The following is a 21,605-nucleotide window of genomic DNA, read 5'->3' as shown; positions in this document are numbered from 1 at the left end:
CCTGAATTAAAATATAGTCATCTCTCTCTACCAAAGGGAACATCTATGAATGCAAATTGCATTAACATATAATAAAGATTATAATTGTGAGCCAGTTTGTGTCCAGTCTCTTTTGTGTCAGACTCAGTACAAAAGAAATAAAATCAAGCAATGACTTTGCAATACAGTATCTTGCAATCCTTCTGTTGTCGTGCAGTTCCTACTCGCTTTACTTTGGGCAAAATCAGTGAATATGAAAATAACATACTGCATTCCTTTGATTTAGACATTTGTGCCTGGAATTGTTTAGAACATTTAGTCAACAATTTGAAAAGTACTAAATGTAAGTTAGAGTTGAGTGGTTAGCAAGTTTGTTAGGTCATCTGTTACTCCAGGTTCGTAAACACCACTTTTGTGTTTTAATGAAGTGCTGGTGATATAGAACTTATAGTTGGACAAATACAATTCTTTTATCACTAAGTGGACCTATCTTTGCATTCTTCTTTTTACCAAACTATCCAACAGAACCTGCCCTACAACACTTTGTTTTCTTTCAAAGTTCTGTAAGGTATGTTTATTATTAAAAATAGTACTTTTTATTTGAAGTGCTATATGTTGCGTTATTTAGGAAAAATAGTAATTTCTTAGTGTTTGAAGTACTGTAAATTATGTGGAAACAATACTTTGTTTTGAAGTAGTGTGTGTTATTATGTAGAAACAGTACTATGTTTTAAGGTACTCTAAGTCTGTTATGATGGACAAGTAGTATTTTCTTTGTGTTTGAAGTAATGCATGTTAGTATGTGGAAACAATACTTTGTTTTGAAGTAGTGTGGGTTATTATGTGGAAACAATACTTTGTTTTGAAGTAGTGTGGGTTATTATGTGGAAACAATACTTTGTTTTGAAGTAGTGTGGGTTATTATATGGAAATAATACTTTGTTTTAGGGTAGTGTGGGTTATTATGTGGAAACAATACTTTGTTTTGAAGTAGTGTGGGTTAGTATGTGGAAACAATACTTTGTTTCAAAGTAATGTGGGTTATTATGTGGAAACAATACTTTGTTTTGAAGTAGTGTGGGTTATTATGTGGAAACAATACTTTGTTTTGAAGTAGTGTGGGTTATTAAGGGAAAATAGCGTATATCTATATTTTGGTGAACTGTGGATATGTACCTAAAATAGAATATGCACTGCATTATTAAAGAAACAAGTAGATTCATCAGTATTCTATTGAACAAACCATCTGACCTCCTACTGGTTCTCCAAAGATGTGTTTGTAACACAGCTGACCTCTTATTGGTCCTCCAGAGAAGTGTTTGAAATACAGCTGACCTTGTATTGGTCCTCCAGAGAAGTGTTTGAAATACAGCTGACCTCTTATTGGTTCTCCAGAGAAGTATTTGAAATACAGTTGACTCTTATTGGTTCTCCAGAGAAATATTTGTATCACAGCTGACATCCTATTGGTTCTCCATCATCCAGGAAGTTACTTCTCTATTTATGTAAAATTGCATCTTCATGGTAAGCCCTTATGCACACAATTTCTCTAATTTTGAGCATTTCTGGATGATTAATTAAAACAAGTAAGATTTCTTACACCTACAATGTTAATATGTATATATTTATAAGATAATTAAGTGGCAGCCACTGAAAACAACCTTTAACACTGGATAGTTATATTTAATTTGTTTCAGAAATGATTGATGTCTTTAGAATTAATAAATGAAAATTGTAAGAGTAATTAAAAGATGTTATAAATAATTGTATCGACAATAAATCCACGAGTATTTAAGACCATATCTCGAATCTTCTAAGGATGGTAATGTCTTTATTGTTGTCAAAGCAAAAATTATAATGTATGCTGATAAACAAGCAAATGTAAGCCAACAGCTATAAAAACCCATTTTGGAAGGTACATGATGGGCTTAAATACTGAAAATACATGTACTTTATCCACTGCATCAAAAGACATATTAAAAAAAATGTACGTTTTATTGATAGAATCAAAGGGTGTGTGTTCAGAGAAATCCATGTTTTATTGAATCAAAACAAAGGCACGTATTTTTGTTAAACTTCAGCAAAGCCACTCGAGGGCTAATAGTATCAGCTTTCCGTAATTTTAAAGTGACATACTAGACAGAAAGCAGCTAGTTAATGCAACCAACTGTTGGCCTATTCAAATAGATAATAGGATTTGATTATCATTGTCATAGCTTGCGAATCATTGAAATTTAGATTCACAGTCCAACACACTAACCTTACTTAACCCAAGTGCAGGTGAGCAAAATCAATTATCATTTCAATAACATAGAAAATTAAGTACAATCAAATTTTTTTTTCTCAATTAAGAAAACCATCAAATACTCAGTAAATGTATAATTTTTAAACCTGAAATTTAAAATTCCAGTATATTTGTGTGAGTGTAATACTACAGTAATATACAAATGAACCACCAAAAAAAAGTTATTTTCCACAACATATATTTAATAAAAAAATGACAAATCTTTTTTCCACAAAATTCAATATCCTAGTTCATTTTAAGGCTGTACAAAAACCAAAACAAGACACCCTGATCAAAAATACAACTTTGTTGGTAAACAGAGCAGTTTCTAAATGCTAATCAACTTCTAATGATATTAAATTTTACAATACTTCGGTTTTATAAACATTTTTTTTTATGATGTGGTTAATTTTTCCACACAACCAAATGACCTACAACGAAGTTCGTGCCGTTTGAGTTCTGATATCCTCTTGAATCCCTTATGACATGCCAAGCACTTGTGTCTTTTCACAGCTCTGTGCATATAGCTTACATGAGCTTGTAAAGAATTCTTGTTTGGATAAAGTTTGCTGCAGATGTTACATTTGTATTTGTCTTGTGAAGGGTTGTCTTGTCCACGCCAATCTCCAATTTGATAACAATTGTACATTCCTGTTAAAAATGGAACATTGTTTAGTAGTTCACATACACATATATAAACATACTAGTTGTACTAAATCTGTTTAGTAGTTCACATAAACATACTAGTTGTACTAAATCTGTTTAGTAGTTCACATAAACATACTAGTTGTACTAAATCTGTTTAGTAGTTCATGTACACATATTAGCTGTACTAATTAGAACATGAAGCAGAAAAAAGAATTTTTCTTTAAGCACATTCTTTAACTTCTAGTTGAAAGTCAACAGTCATATGTAACTGAACATTTTCTACAGAAATTTCACAACAGTATCATTAAAATATCTATTATATATAACTAATTTTTTTAAACTTATATAAACACAGCTCTACTATGTCAGCAATTGACCTATTATTCCACAAATATGTCCCCAACTGAACATCTAATTGAACATGGAATAAAAGAGTAAAACTGGTTTAATTTTTATTTCAAAGATCTTCATCTGATGACACTAAAGATAAAGTACTTGAATTTAATCACATGGATGAATTTGTTGAGTTGATTACATGGAGAAACTGACATTGGTTGAATTGTTACTATAATAATGACTATACTACAGATAAGAATATTAACTGAAGTTTATGGACTGTTCAATTCATGATGAAAATGTTATCAGTCTAACCTGAAAAGGTGACCTGACAAAGTAAATCAACTTAAGATAAAACAAAGTTTTGCATCTTAGAAGGCCTGGTGGTTAGGGTGCTTGATCTGTAGTTCATGGAATAAAAACCTGACACTGAACATGTTCACCATTTCAGCTGGGGGTGATGTTATTATAATATGACTGTACCAATAACTAGGGGTATTGACAATTAATCATGCAGTTTTACTTTAAACAAATAAATTTTTCATAATTCAGAAACATTTCGTTTTTGTATAATTTTTACACCTAAAATGAATTTAACAAAAGCCTTCATATATTTCTTCTTTCTGTAACTTTAATCATAATTGCTAATTGAAGTCCTCATTTAGTGGATTTAGATGATAAGATCTGAATAAGTCAATCAGAGCTATCTACAACACTACTTGTTGTGACAATCTGTGCAAAACAAGTGGAAAGGAGAAACAAGTAAAAAAGTCAAAACTGTAGTGGAGAAATTCCACCTATAAAAGAATTGTCAACTGATAACCTAACAAAAAAACTGAAAAAGAAAATTAAGCTAAGAATAATAAGGAAAAAGAATATCAAGATATAAAATGGATATATCTCAATGGCCCAGAAACAGCTTTAACGGATAAAAAAAACGAGTATTTGGGAATCCTGTTTTAATTTTTAACTTCTACTAGGCCTAGAGGATTTTTCAGAAAATTATAAAGAACTGGCTCAAAGGATGTAACTCAATAGCCTTAGGAACTAGCTCAAGAAACATTTTATAACATAGCGTTGTTCTAAAAATGGGAGCTTAAGCCAATTAGACATCTATATAAAAGCAGAATTAACTCCAATTATAAGAATATCAAGACCCACATAATGCTGGTAAAAGTATAAAATGTTGTTGAAATAAAATATAGAGTACTTGTTTAACTAAACTAAGTTCCTTGAATAAACTAAAAAATGGATTAGTGAAACATGGGAAAAGTTATTTAAAAAATGTTCCTACTTGTCTGCTGCTATTTTTCTCACAAATTTAAATGTAACTCTTAAAAAAAAACATCTTGAAATTAAGAATGAGATCTACATTCAAAACCGAAAGAACTATGACAAAACAGTAAAAATTCCATAAAGAGTAACACAACGTATTGTGTCACAAAATGGTAGATATAAATGATGGAAGACTTAGTATAACAAATAGAGGTAAGTTAGGTATATGGTTTACACTGTTTTTAATTTTATATTCTTTTTAGTGTTTTATATTTAAAAGACAAACAGCCAACTAAATGATTCAAAGATGAAATTCTAATTTCTACAAACTTTTAGTTTCAAACAACTTTTAATTAAATTTAGTTGTTTCACGAAGCAAGCGTGAACATAGACTGTTGGTTCCTGAAGAACTACGAGTATAGGCTAACAAAGTGGCTGTTTGAACAGAAACATTTCTGGTCATTAATCAAATCATTGAACCTTGGTAAGATGCAACCAATGGAGAAGCTTGTTCTAAACTTGAAGAGGATTTTCAACACCAGCTACTGGGTTGTTGTCTAATACCTGAACAGTCACATTTATGATAAAACTAATCAGAACTGTGGTTTTACTTGGACTACAGCCATCAACTAAAGTTAATGAGAAATCTATGTTATAAATGCTGTAACAGCTAAACTGCGTGAAATCAGCTTTCAGAACAATATTTTCACAGTTTAAACCATTGATTAAAGTCAATGACATCCAGTAGGAAAAAAACAATCTGTAGAAGGCAACTAACATACATGAAACTAAGAGGTGAATTAGTGTTTGTAACCACTCAGTACTGGTTCTCTTTTGGAACTTTTACCAAATTCCACATTTTTGCATTTCTTTGAATGGTGCATAAGGAGGTACCAGTCACTTTCAGAAAATTTGGTACTCTGAGATACAGATATTTTTAGAGAACTTAGTACTTCATGTAGTACGAGGTCAGTGGTGAGAATTTCACCACTGTTTTTAATGTACTCGAGGTTTAATGCAGTGTGAAAATAAACAAACTATGTAAAATACAAACACAAATCTCTGTGAATTAAAAAAAAATTCTTCAAGTTACAAATAAGGAAATGTTAAATTAATCAAGATGTGGTAATAAAGATATTTGTATATAACTAATTAAACATATTCAATTTGTTATCATCTAACAGAAATATGGACAAAACAAGTCTGAAACTGTCACACAGTGATGTTTCTTACACAACTTTTAAATGTACAGACCAATAACCAAAGCAATTTCTAAGGAAAAATATATCTTACAAATGCAAATTCAATCAATAATTGAGTCTTACATGCTGATTAATAGATGGTTTAGACAAACAGGAAGGACAAATATTTACAACCAACAAAATCACCCATCCCCAGTGACAGGAAAAGTTTATCTATCAATTCAAATTATTTCACGTACTTTAAAAAGGTTAATTGTGTTACTCTTGGTTTCAGTCAGAGCCAAAGCTCTGAGCTACTTATACCAATCACAGCAAAAAGTACAATCATGCTAAGAGCCGCTCAACAATAACATACGACATATTTACATTTTTATTGTTTAATTTACGTCACATTTTGAAATGTGAGTGATAGTACGATTAATTTCCAACAATTTAGTGTAGTCTATCCTGCTCGTGAAATAAAATTTGCATCAATATTCACATTATTCATGTCTGTTCTCCTGTCATTTCAAAAGTGAATGTTGAGCTCTGCCTGCATGCACAGCTTTACAAATGGGAGAGATGAACATACGAACAGACACCACGGTTCACAATATAATTGGGAAAATTTCTTTTTGTTACAATTTTATATGTATACACAGGCTTGAAAACAGCGGAGTAAAATGTGCCATCTGCTAACCATGGATACACAAGAGATTGGAAAATAAACCACAATATAATCGGGAAAATTTCTTTTTGTTACAATTTTATATGTATACACAGGCTTGAAAACAGTGGAGTACAATGTGCCATTTGCTAACCATGAATACACAAGAGATTGGAAAATAAACCACAATATAACTGGGAAAATTTCTTTTTGTTACAATTTTATATGTATACACAGGCTTGAAAACAGCGGAGTACAATGTGCCATTTGCTAACCATGGATACACAAGAGATTGGAAAATAAACCACAATATAATTGGGAAAATTTCTTTTTTGTTACAATTTTATATGTATACACAGGCTTGAAAACAGTGGAGTACAATGTGCCATTTGCTAACCATGGATACACAAGAGATTGGAAAATAAACCACAATATAACTGGGAAAATTTCTTTTTGTTACAATTTTATATGTATACACAGGCTTGAAAACAGCGGAGTACAATTTGCTAACCATGGATACACAAGAGATTGGAAAATAAACCACAATTACTATGCAGTATGGAAACTTCCATGAAAACATCTTAATTTTATTCATTTATTAATTCTTACAAAACCAACTGACCTAAGTAGGCATTCTAAAGTATCAACCATAATTTAATTTTGACTTTCTGCAATTAACTAAAAAATAACTATAGTTAACTCATATATAAATAACAAAATTCATACATCATATTGTGATTTACAAGAAATGTACAAGACAGATAGATGGCCCATCAATACAATGTTTATTTCAATTATAGAACAGTGTTTTAGATTTCAAAATCTCAATCATAATTGAGTACATTATATTAAAATGATTTTAGAACCTCACAATGCATCTAAAGTCTAGACAATAGTCCTGCAGTGTAGTTTGCACTGAAAATGGCTGTCATCTCAAAAGCACACCACTGTTCCTTGACTGGTTTCCATATTCCATTTAGTGTACAAGAATAGCACCCACTTCAACAATCCAATCACACAGAGCTACACCTCATAAATTTACTAGTATGTCTTCATATGGAAAAACATTTAAACCCAATTCACTCTCCAGTTTCTTGAGGTATGTAAGAGTTGAATATAATGTGGAAGCGACTTGTGTACAAATCAAGATGAAGATCCTTCTTAAATATGTTGTGTACTGTCACACGGCAGCTTTTGTTACTGGCCTTTATGTTCATGGATTCTCATCTGTTACAAGATGCCTCACTTCATTTACCAAGACTGAGGAATGATTTTTTGCAGGTCTCTTGGTGGTTGGTCCTGATACCACAAGTTGATCCATATTCCTTTGTTTTCCAAAGCCTATAGTTAAGAGGGACATCCCAGTCCTGAAAATTATATATCCCCAATACGTCTTTTTGATTTGAGTGTATTAATACTTTGTGTTGGAAAGTACTGTTACATAACCTTATCAAAGGCTCTCATTTTCTGATGGCCTCATACTATCTACAGAATGCCAAGCAACGTCAAAATGTAGTTCTGATGGATTCCATTCCATAACTTTATATTGGTTCTGATTGTCATGTGACTTACTGATTTACATATTCAAAATTGTTTTACTATAATGTACTCAATCCTCACTATAAGTATGGTCATCAATAATATAAAAAAATTAAACAATAAGTAAATTTATATAATACTCTAAAGTTTAGTTTGCACTCCAGACTTGTGCATAAAATGTTTCAAGAAATTTTACAAATCACTGATATTTTATCAGCCATTACAAATACTTTGCTTATGAAAGATAATCTTAGTTGCTTATAGTCGACCTAACAATATCTTTTAACTGAAATCCTTATGTTATTAGGTCTGTTTATTAGAATATAAGTCACTTTACAAAACACATACTGCAACATATATCATTAAGCCTACATGCTAGCATATAGTAGTCACTATATGAAACATACTGTGACATGTCATTAGGCCTGCATGTTAGCATATAATAGTCATTATATGAAATACATACACTGACATCAATCATTAAGCCTACATGTTTGCATACAGCAGTCACTATATGAAAAACATGCTGCGTTTAAAAAACGTAGTCCAAGTTTTGTTCATTTTTAAGAATTTGTTTATAGTCATTCCCCTTTAAGCATCAATATATTAAAATAAAGTTTAATTTAAAAGATAAAAAAACATCTAAAATTGAAAAATAAATCCCTCTTGCCATCTGATTTTTGATAAAAGATAAAAAAAAAAAAAAAAAAAAAAAAAAAAAGAGTAGCTCACCAGATGAATCTGTATTAATAGCTAAACACAGAGTTGACTCTCTAGATCTGGAAAATGGAAACTCATTCTTAGCACACACAACAGAAAAATTTAAAATATGTACAGATTTATTTTTAGACGAGTTAATTGTACTGTCTTTTTACATGATGAATTTGTTTTCATGTCCTGTACTAATGTTCTTTACTTCAGTTTAAACATGAAAATGTTAAAAAACAGCAATTTGCAAAAAAAAAAATCATTGTTTTTAAAATATGAACAGAGTAAGCTTTCATTTCTGACAGACAACATAATATCACAAGATAAATAAAGGTATTGAAAAAAGGACAAAAGATTGATACAAACACAAACAAAACCTGAAATTATTTCTATTAAGGTAAATAAAATAACAACCTATAAATCTAGAATGTATCTTTATTAGTTCAATATTTCACTATTACAGCTTCATCAGAGGCTACAAGTTGAATCTAAAGTGGAACACTGTCACCGGTAAATTGAAAACTGATACGTACGTTTAGAAAGTTCAGATCAAATTTAAAATAATTTGTATAAATCATCAGCTAAATTATTAAAATCATAGGATACAAAATAGGATATGTTACATATATAAAATACCTCTTCATATTTGTATCTGTATTATCTCATCGTATTATATCAATACCTATGCATATGTCAGAAAATATATTTTAACCATTAAGTGTGTGTATAGAAACTTTGTCAAAGTTCAAACATATTAAAATCTTAAGAATGTTATTAATACTTCTACACTAAAGACCAGCCTTTATATTTGTTCATTTTATGTCCTTTAATCTTTCAGTCCAGAAAACTATGGCATTTAGGTAAGATTTTGACATCAAATAAGATGTTTTCTGCTTGTGGTACCCCATACTCTTTTCTATAATGTTCTGTAATAGCACTGTTAGTATTGAGGTTTTGGATGTCATGCACATATTCTGATACTTAATCATGTATGGGTCAGCAAGCTTTTCCTATAAACACACTACAGCATCTGCCACAAGTTACTTCATACACAATGTTCTTACTATGGCATCGATCATGTATTCCATATTTAGTAGTTTCTTTCTTGTATGCTAAACTTGTTATTAATGATTTAAGGGAGATGCCTTGTTTCTGTACTATTTCAATAAGTGTCTGATCTTCTAATTATTCTCTTCAGTTTTGTGGTGATATTATTACATATATATGGAATCACCCAAATAACTTGAGCCTTATATGTGCTTTCTTTACTTCCAAGGGAATATGTCTGAGCTTCCTAAACATGTATAATGATGTTCGATTATACTGATGACAGTGTTCCACTTAAATTCAACTGGATTAGCAAACTTGTAGAATACCATTAGTTCCTGACGAAGCTGTATTAGTGAAATACATTCTGGAGAAATAGATCACTATTTTAATTATCTTAATAGAAATCTCTTGTATTAAACCCCAGTTTACATCAAACAAAGTATCAAAATTATTTCTCTGTGTTTCTAATTACAATTATTTTCACATTGGTATCACTCTCTTACCTTTCCAGTAGCAAATGAATTCACTTGTAATTGTTCCTTTTCCATATAAGGAAGGTTACCATTAACTGGTCGAGTACAAAATCTATCATTGAATTACAATCTTTTGTAAAGTGATTAAACTGTTAGGAATAGAATTATAGTGAAAATTAAGTTCTGATATAAACTAAAAATATACAAATATCTTTATTTCACTACTTATTTTAATCATAAAATTAAACGAAAATTGTGGTCTGAACTAACATGGTACAAAGTTATATCACAAAATTAATGTTTTCTCCTTAAATTCAAGTTTCATTCAAGATATCTTTCAACAATCCTGCAATCTCACAATCCCTTTATCTCAACCACACGTGTGATATTTACCAATAAAACATTCATAGCTTTGGCTCCCTCTTTTCTAACCACACTAATAAGAATGATGATATACTACAAGCTTAAATCATGTGAGGATGTGTGGTAATCATATGCTTTCTCCAGGCTGTTTCCCTTATAAAGGCCGTTTTACAAACTTGACAACGGAAGCTAGTATCATGGTTTGTTCTACGATGGTTGTAAAGAACTGTAATGTGCGTAAAGGTGGCCCGACAGATGTCACACTCATAAGTTTTCCCACTGTGCAGTTCCATATGCCTTCTTAATGTTTGATTGTTGAAAAATTCTCGTTGACACAGATGACATTTAGGTTTTTGTTTTTTCTTCATACTCTTTTTCACAAAGAGCGGAGATGACACTGTGTATGTTGTGCTCCCTAAAAACATATGGAAATTTAATCAAACCTTTTTTAATACCAATTGTTCAATCCAGAATCTAGTCGTTACTTTTATTATTTTGCCACAATTTCAAAGTACTGTTATCATCATTATGCATACAGGTTAGGTTTACAGAAGTAATAACAAAAATGTGAATTAAAAAAGGAAAATATTATTATCAATAATTCTTATCAAAAGTTCATAAGTAAATCAAAAATTTGTTCCCTGTTTTTTTGTATTTTGGTAACTACAAAAACAGTATACCAAGAATTTTTACAGGGTTTTGATATTCTTATTAATGGTATTAAGATATATTTTCTTTACTTCTAGTGTTAAAAACTAACAGCAGTTAAAAAAAAAATCTTACAAGAAAACTTTAAATATGAAACTACATGTATACAACAAGACTATATTTACACCATATTCCAAATATTCAATTCCAGGATTCTCTTCCGAATTCAACATTTTATGTAGGATTTCAAAAGCTGGACAAAATTAAAGAAACAAAAACTGGTAAAATAAATCTGATTTATTTGAGTAATATTATGTTACATTACAGAAAACATAAAAGAGTTGACCTGGTTTTCAAATAAAAACTACAAAGTCAACACCACATACAAATAGTAAGTAAATCCTTTCAGATTGATACTGTTTACACTATTACACTTTTAAGCTATCACTTTGATGGGAACAAAAAACTGGTGTCACACTTATAAGTCTTCTCAACATGTAATTTCTATTTATGAAAGGGGTTGCTTTTTTTCACCTGTAGCATTTTTCCTGAATGTGGTATATAATCAGCAACTTAAACTGCTTTCAAAAAAAAAATTAAGAAGTTTAACTGAACATTTTTTAAAATATCAAAATGCAGTGTATGGGATGAGGAAGACAAATATTCCATGAACAATCAAAACACACTATTAATAATCTTAAATATGTTATTATGCTGGAAAAAAAATGACTAGATGTACCTGATGTCTAAAGTTCAATAAAAGTAGACTGACAACTACCAATACACTTGTCCAAGTTTTGGATTTAGGAATAGAAAAATTACTACCACACACCCTAAGGAGGAACAGGAATCATGTGTGTGACACATTGATTTGTTGTGCAAATAGCCTCAGCAGGAACAGGAATCAAGTGTGTCTTGCACTGATTTGTTGTGACACACTGATTTGTTGTAGGAATAGCTTGAGCAGGAACAGGAATAAAGTGTGTCAAACATTCATGTGTTGTACAAATAGCCTCAGCAGGAACAGGAATCAAGTGTGCCACACGTTGATTTGTTATACAAATAGCTTAAGCAAAAAGAGGAATCAAGTGTGCCACACATTGATTTGTTGTAGAAATAGCCTCAGCAGGAACAGGAATCAAGTGTGTCACACATTGATTTGTTGTAGAAATAGCCTCAGCAGGAACAGGAATCAAGTGTGTCACACATTGATTTGTTGTACAAACAGCCTCAGCAGGAACAGGAATCAAGTGTGCCACACATTGTTTTGTTGTACAAATGGCCTAAGCAGGAACAGGAGTCAAGTTTGCTACACACTGCTTTCTTATACAAATATTCTAAGCAGGAACAGCAATCAAGTTTGCTACACATTGCTTTAAGAGGGATGATTCCACAAGTTTCTCCTACAATGTTACTATAGTTTTAAAATCATGTTTATTTTGAAATGCCTGTGAAAACACAAAAAAAACTTTCAATTAACCTACAATTCTTTGTTTTTTTATACAGTGGCATTACTACTGCTGAAAAGTATTAGCATGGTAATATATTGTCAAATGAAACTTAACATACAATATTAGCAACAATTCAATATATATATGCACATAAAATAATTATAATTTTGAAACTAAAACAAATTATCATAATTTCTTTATATTTAAAAGAAAACATATTTCACATTTGAACATTACAAATTAGTTTGAATTTCAGCATGTTATGATAAACCTCAGCTGGCATTTTCTTCTAACATTATGTAAGTGATAAAAAAATTCTGGGTAATTTCTTAGGCCTCAAATAGAGACCGTACAATATGGAAGGGTAGATCCTGAGTGGAGACTTTACTCCACACTAAGTTAATTTAGCTTCAAAATCAAACAAAAATACTGATGTCAAGGGTCGTTCTGATGTCAAAAACGACAGGTTAATATTTTCCATATAATATTGTGTAGAGTATTTATATTTATTCTACAGAGTGTACTAAAATATTACAACAAACATGTGTTAATCATGTTGAGAACATAAACCTTAGAGATAATGGAAGCTTACAAGAACCCCTTAGCTTCGATTCACCACATGTAATAACAGTATGAATACACTTTGTTGATAATAAAAGTTGACATTCAGATAAACAGATAGGCATATTTGGATAATGATCACTGGAACATAGACTGACTCCTGGGTAATTAAAATTAACTAAAGGCAACTGAGCACACACAGAAATGATACATTCTACTACATGGCCACTAAGGACACAGATAAGTTTGGATTTAAATTGTTAATGAGCTTATAATACAAATACTCTACAAGAGTGGGGGTCTCAACTTAATTATGATTCATCAATTATTTTTACGTGACACTAAATAGTAAAATAGATGCTCATAACTAACTGATTATACAAATTAATTGTCCAGCCCTACTATTATATAGACATTGTAAGCTAATATAGAACACATATAAATTTGTATTTTTTTATAGTGATATTTGAAATAAAAATGGCTTTAATCACACTGACTTTTCAACAAAAAGCTTTATGTATTCTTTAAAAATAGAGAATATCAAATAAATACTTTTTTTGTCAAATCCCTATCTTCTTTAACATAATATCTCAGAAAGGTATTGATAAGAAACTCTCTTTTAGTGCATATTAGTCTACAGAATGAAACTAACAGATAAAACTCTTGATAAAGTATGAAGTTTGGATTTTTAACAAATCACTGAGAAAATATCTTATTTATAAGTACATTTAACTGTAGCTCCATAAGTCATACATAATCTAAAATATACCATGATATTTTTTAATATGCAAGGTCAAGGCAATATTGTACACAAAAGTTTCCTGACGTATTGGACATCGAAATACCGGGACTCCTCCATCTTGCATGCAGTGTCTATAGAGTCGTGCAGCATACAGAAATACCTTTGCACGTACATAACCCTAAAAGTCTGCCTTTGATGGTTATGCCAATCCACGTGTCTGTCATAAAAACCTTGACTGCAATTTAGAATAATACCACCACTCTAAAAAAAAGGCAACAACCCAATTTCTTGAACATTCTAAATGACAAAAAATGCAGGAATTATTCACTAATGTGTCATAACAACACAACATAAGCTTTTGACTAAATTCAGTAAATAATAAATCAATTTCTAAACATAACCACTACGTTTAAATTCATGCTTCTGCCTGTGGAGGAGCAAGTTATCCTTTCGGGAAAAGCTACGATGACACAAATCACAGCTGAAGTACTGTCTTACTTCCTGATGAACAGCATAGTGTCTCTTGAGGAGCCATCCACGTGTGAAGCTTTTCTCGCATACATTACACTTGACACGACCACTTACTTGCCCTGTGATATCTACTAAAAGACAAAAAAAAGTCATACAAAAATATATTATATTTTACTTGCAAGTTCAACTTCTCTGGAATTCAAAGTATAATACCTGAAGACCAAAATAATATCACAATTAGTTGAAGATGCAATATACATGTATTTATATGTCTCTACTATTTATTACTTATAAACAAGTAGTTGTAGTAGTTTACATTGTCAACCTAAATATACAATCAGAAAAGTTCATTTCTTATATTACAAATTACAAGTTTAGTCTATAGAATAATTTGACAAGAATGGATATAATAAAGTGAATTTGGTCTTTCTATTATTTTCATCATCAACCTTGTATATCAGATACAAGAACCCAAGCCCCCTCTTAAAAGATAATTAGTGACAACAAGAAAAATCTATCCCTCTGGCCCACACTACCACCATCAGACGCTCTTAAAATTAGCAATATACAATGATAAAAACAATATTTTTCTTTGGCTTTCACGATGCCCTGGAGCTATCTTAAAATTGACCATACGTAAACACAATAGCATCTACAGTTAAAATGTTTTTATAAAAAAAATATCTGTTCTCTCTGGCTTTCACCACTGCACTAGGTTTATCCTGATAATACACAAAATAAAAATAATAACTCTCAGGTTATACAACAAAATCTAAACAAATTATTATTAAACACATGCTGTGCAAAAGTCCCAATAAACAACTTTCAAGTATATGAGAACAAATGTCAAGCAACTGGTATACAGAAATAAGTTATTGCTAAACATTTGGTGTACAGATACTAGTTTTGAAAAAAAACAATTGATGTGCAAAGACAATTCTTCGATAAACAAAAAACACTGTGTAGAGAGATGAGTTTTCAATAAACATGTGGAGTACAGAAACAAGTCACACCTTGAACATTGTGTAGAGAGATGAGTTTTCAGTAAACATGTGGAGTATTTAAACAAGTCATATCTTGAGCACTGCATACAGAGATGAGTCTTCAAGAAACATATGGAGTACAGAAACAAGTCACATCTTGAACATTGTGTAGAGAAATGAGTCTTCAATAAACATGTGGAGTACAGAAACAAGTCAGACCTTGAACACTATGTACAGAGATGAGTCTTCAATAAACATGTGGAGTACAGAAACAAGTCACACCTTGAACACTGTGTAGAGAAATGAGTCTTCAGTAAACATGTGGAGTATTTAAACAAGTCACATCTTGAACACTGCATACAGAGATGAGTCTTCAATAAACATGTGAATTACAGAAACAAGTCACACCTTGAACATTGTGTAGAGAAATGAGTCTTCAATAAACATGTGGAGTACAGAAATAAGTCACACCTTGAACACTGTGTAGAGAAATGAGTCTTCAATAAACATGTGGAGTATTTAAACAAGTCACACCTTGAACACTGTGTAGAGAGATGAGTCTTCAATAAACATATGGATTACAGAAACAAGTCACATCTTGAACATTGTGTACAGAGATGAGTCTTCAATAAACATGTGGAGTACAGAAACAAGTTACACCTTAAACATTGCGTACAAAGATGAGTCTTCAATAAACATGTGGAGTACAGAAACAAGTCACACCTTGAACACTGTGTAGAGAAATGAGTCTTCAATAAACATGTGGAGTACAGAAACAAGTCAGACCTTGAACACTGTGTACAGAGATGAGTCTTCAATAAACATGTGGAGTACAGAAACAAGTTACACCTTAAACATTGCGTACAAAGATGAGTCTTCAATAAACATGTGGAGTACAGAAACAAGTCACACCTTGAACACTGCGTACAAAGATGAGTCTTCAATAAACATGTGGAGTACAGAAACAAGTCACATCTTGAACACTGTGTAGAGAGATGAGACTTCAATAAACATGTGGAGTACAGAAACAAGTCACACCTTGAACACTGTATAGATAGATGAATCTTGTATAAACACACAGTGTACACAGACAAGTCTTAAGTAAACACATGGTGTAAAAAAGGCAAGTCTTAGATAAAACATATGGTGTACAGAGACAAATGTTAGTTTAATATACTGTGAACACTGATGAGCCTTACTAAACAAACACGGTGTAAAAGAGACAAATCTACATGATTGCAGAAAAGTCACAAGTACACTTGGTGTACAGACGAAATTCGTAGGTACAGGTTGGGTAAAACAAAGCAATACATCAGTGCTTGGATATTGTAACATTGAAAATCACAGAGTAAAAAAAAAAAACAGAAACCATTAATTTACCCTACATGCTTTGCTTACTGGGTTTTATGCATCTTGATAGTGGAATTTGATTTTTCTGCTATAATTAAAACACAACAGTGAGGTTATGTCCATTTCTTTGCAAAAGATAACAAACAATTTATTATCAAATAGATTCGTTACAACACTTGGTTTACACAAAATGTGGCCTGACACAGCATACTGTATCATGTTGATTATAATAACAGCTCAGTTAATCATTCCAAAAAAATCATATAATACACTTTAGATATATACAACAATGAAATACTTCTGACTTCAAACTCCACTAACACACTGGTGCTAGGTCCTCTGTCTGAATTATCACTCATTAAAAAAAAAAACCTATATATAATAGAACAAATAAAAATAGTTTTCCCAAGAATTTAAAATCTAAATTAACTTCACACCAAGTCTTTAACAAGTTCTCTTCATACACACTTTGTCTATAAAACTATTAGACATAAAAAAAAATAATTTTTCAAATCTTTTGTCTACTATATAGGTCTCCTAACTTATATACAGTTTGATGATTATCTTTAGCTGATGTTAAACCACAGAACTACAGGTTGAAATATCAAAATTTGAATACATTTAATAAATCACATTTTGACAAGAGATATATTCATGCTGTTTTATGCTTTTTGGGGGTTGGGGGTGTAATAAAATTAATCTCAACTAACTGATTTCCTTGAGAACTTTAATAAATTTTTAGAAATATTTTTCATGGTTATTGTGTACTAAAATATTACAACAATCTCTTTGTACATCAAGGTCACAAAAAGTAACTAAATTGAGAATAGTAGGACCAGGGAACACAAACAAATTTTGGCAGAGTAGAAGCAGTGCCAGATCAACCACGAGGTAGCTGCCTTAGGGCCCCCACAAATATTTTATTATTTATGAATATTGCAATATTTGATTTATATATTTATTTCTTATACTTGAAAGTTTGATTTTAATACAATAGTTGTTTTTTTTATTTTTATATTTGAAAGGGCCTCCGTAAGGATATTTGCCTCAAGGCCTCCACATACCTTTGGTGGAAGTCATCTTCAAATTGGACAGTTTTATTGTTCTAACAGGATGGTTGGCCTTTGGAATGGGTTGTCTTCGGATGTTGTTGAGGCAGTAAATTTGAGTTTAAAAGAAAGCTTGATAAGTACATGAATGATAAGGGCTGGCTTAAGTTTTTTTAACTTATTTATTAATAAGTTTTAGTTTAGAGGATTGGAGCTGTGATGGACCAATAGGGTCCTATTTTGTTCCAAAACATTATGCTACGTTAAACGTCTCGGAAATTTTGATATTGGCAGACGAGTTTTAATTCCAGTTTAGCACAGACCTATCTTTAAATGGGATATACCTTTAATGTTCAAGGCTGCCTACATCAGTGCTGCCCTCTCATTTACAATCAATGTTTGAATACATACAAACCTAAAATTGAGATTAAATATAATATCAAATTTAACCAAATATTAGTAGTTAATAACAACATAATCTTATATTTTCCTAACAAATTCAGTTATGCCATGTCATTACATATTTCTTTAAAACACAAACTTAAGAAATATATTAAGCTGTCAGAAATTAAAAGTAGCTGTATTAAGTACAAGCCGCACATTAGTTTTCTGTAAATTCCTTCTCTCTCTCTCCATCTTGATACATTCCTAAAATGAGAGTATCCACTAATTTAGGAATCTGTCTCCATACAATTAGGCCACACATAATGTTATAGATCTTACATCATATATTCTTTAAAGAGTAATGTATTATTATATTTTTTAATATTAAGATAATTTAAATGAAACAAATTTTATATCGTTCAATTCAACGACTTACAGAAAATTGTATTAAGATGGTGGGGGTTCTTCATTGCACCTAAAATATTCAAAAATAGGATTACAATTGTTTAGATAATACCGGAGCTAAGTAATGTACTGTACATCACGCAGCAGGATGCGCTTTTCCTTGCGTGTACACATTACACAGCAGGATGTGCCTTTCCTTGCATGTACGCATTACACAGCAGGACATACCTTTCCCTGCATGTACACATCACACAGCAGGACGTACCTTTCCTTGCATGTACACATCACACAGCAGGATGTGCCTTTCCTTGCATGTACACATTACACAGCAGGACGTACCTTTCCCTGCATGTACACATCACACAGCAGGACGTACCTTTCCTTGCATGTACACATTACACAGCAGGACATACCTTTCCTTGCATGTACACATCACAGCAGGATGTGCCTTTCCTTGGATGGAAAGTACGAAGTAAAAGTTGCAGTGAAAAGATATTATAATAAAGTGTACCAATGCACAACATACAGCAGGACATGCCTTTCTATGCATGTACATATTACACAACAGGACGTGCCTTTCCTTGCAAGGAAAATATGAAATAAAAGTTGCAGTGAGAAGAGATTATAATCATATTTGTTGGTTTACAAACTCACCAAAGTTCATTTACAGATCGAATTATTGCAAGTGCATAGCTAATTCTGCCTTAAAACCATCTCAAGAACTGAAACATATATCAATGTGTGGAGTATTATAGCCAAGTTTATTCAAAAACAGTTTCAAGCAATCTGAAGTTAATATTAGCCATCTAACTCTGAGCTAAAATGAATAACAAAACAATTTTATGGTAAAATGGCTTAAGTATACTGTTAAGACTTCTTTTAATAATATAAATTATTCTCTGTTTGGAAGGGCTGGCCGTGGTTAACTTGTTTATGTCTAAGCAGGCTGGTCTTCCACAAGAAGTGTTTTGGACAAAGATCACAAGGGAAATGAGAACGAACTGGAGAATGGATGTATCGGTGTCGCTCAAGTAGCCATCGTTTGGAAAAAGACTTTGAACACACTGAGCAGAAAAAGTTTGATGTGGAAGGAGGCTTCAAAACTAAAAAAAGAAAAAAATACTTGTGGATTTTATTTTTATTGCATTCAAGTTAATGTAGTATAATTTTTTTCTTTATGTTAACTTCAAAGTTTAGAACAATGTGCATAAAAAATGACCAAACATAGTGCTCCAATTCATAGTCTTTCATCATAGTCAAAATCTAAATTATATCCTGTAATTTATGTACGACATAAGGAATTCTACTTGTTTACTCTTACATTTTACTTTATCATAAGCCTTTAATTCTTGAATGCAACTAAACGTCTTTAGTGGCATGCGTGATGTAAAATACAAAATAAATACAAAGTCCATCATCTTGTATTCATTCTTACATGTGTTAAAAACAATGCTATAGAAACCAAAAAAAAAAGTAACACGACAGTGTAGGTTTAATATAATTTCAAATGACACGTTACATAACTCACATACATTCAATGGAAGAATCCAGTCTGAGCTAATTTTATCAAAAACGTTTATTAACCACAGCTGTATGTGTGTGTGTTTATATATATAGATATGGAGTGTGTTTGACAAACAGAGTACAAACTGCACATGGTTCACATTTCTTGTAAAAGTGTACAAACTACATGTGTACCATAGTTCTTGTAAACAGTGTACAAATTTCACATTGATCACAGTCATTGTAAACAATGTACAAACTACATGTGTATCACAGTTCTTGTTAACAGTGTACAAACTACATGTGTATCACAGTTCACTGTTTACTAGAACTGTGATCTGTGTGCAGTTTGTACACTGTTTACAAGTATAAACTGCACACAGATCACAGTTCTAGTAAACAGTGTACAAACTGCAAACAGATCACAGTTCTAGTAAACAGTGTACAAAGTGCACGTGTATCACAGTTCTTGTAACTAGTGTACAAACTGCAAACATATCACAGTTCTTGTACATAAATTGCTTAGACAGTGTACCAACTCCACACGGATCAAATTTTATGTAAACAGCTTACAAAGTGTACATGGATCACATGTGTAGTTATATATATATATATGTGTGTGTATGTGTGTGTGTGTGTGGCACAGACACAGTGTACAAGTACAAACAGTGAAGTGTAAATGCCAGGCCATATAAATGACTTAAGACTGGAGATCTTGCATTTCTGTTGCATAATGTTAAATTAACATTTGCATTTTCCTTTTATTCAGGTTTATTTGACTTTTTTATTGCTGTAGTTGCTTCTGCTCACACAGCATGTGTACTATGTAAAAGTTGTTAACAAAATAAATGTTAAAATCACAAATCTTTGTTTGTATTAGGATTCCATTAAGTAAAATCAATTTATTATAAAATCTTCAATACAGATGAGTCATAGAGGTTACAGAGCATTAGGAAAAATAAAGGAAGAACAATTCAGAGAGAAAGAAATATGGCCTACTGTGGCTTTCATACCAGTACGAAAGCATCATTACAGTATTACCACAACTTACAAGAAATACTTCAGTTTTATGTAAGTTATGTTTACTGGACTCTTAATATTCACTCTACGAAGTCACAGTAACAGAACATTTTTATGACTTCTGGTGATGGAACTTCAAGTGTTGCTGTAACAGGACATTTTTATGACTTCTAGTGATGGAACTTTAAGTGTTGCTGTAACAGGACATTTTTATGACTTTTGGTGATGGAACTTCAAGTGTTGCTGTAACAGGACATTTTTTATGACTTCTAGTGATGGAACTTCAAGTGTTACTGTAACAGGACATTTTTATGACTTCTAGCGATGGAACTTCAAGTGTTGCTGTAACAGGACATTTTTATGACTTCTGGTGATGGAACTTCAAGTGTTGCTGTAACAGGACATTTTTATGATTTCTGGTGATGGAACTTTAAGTGTTGCTGTAACAGGACATTTTTATGACTTCTAGCGATGGAACTTCAAGTGTTGCTGTAACAGGACATTTTTATGACTTCTGGTGATGGAACTTCAAGTG

This window comes from Limulus polyphemus, unplaced genomic scaffold (genome assembly GCF_000517525.1).
Source record: "Limulus polyphemus unplaced genomic scaffold, Limulus_polyphemus-2.1.2 Scaffold2528, whole genome shotgun sequence".
Classification (NCBI taxonomy): Eukaryota; Metazoa; Arthropoda; class Merostomata; order Xiphosura; family Limulidae; genus Limulus; species Limulus polyphemus.
This window is presented reverse-complemented; position numbering follows the sequence as displayed.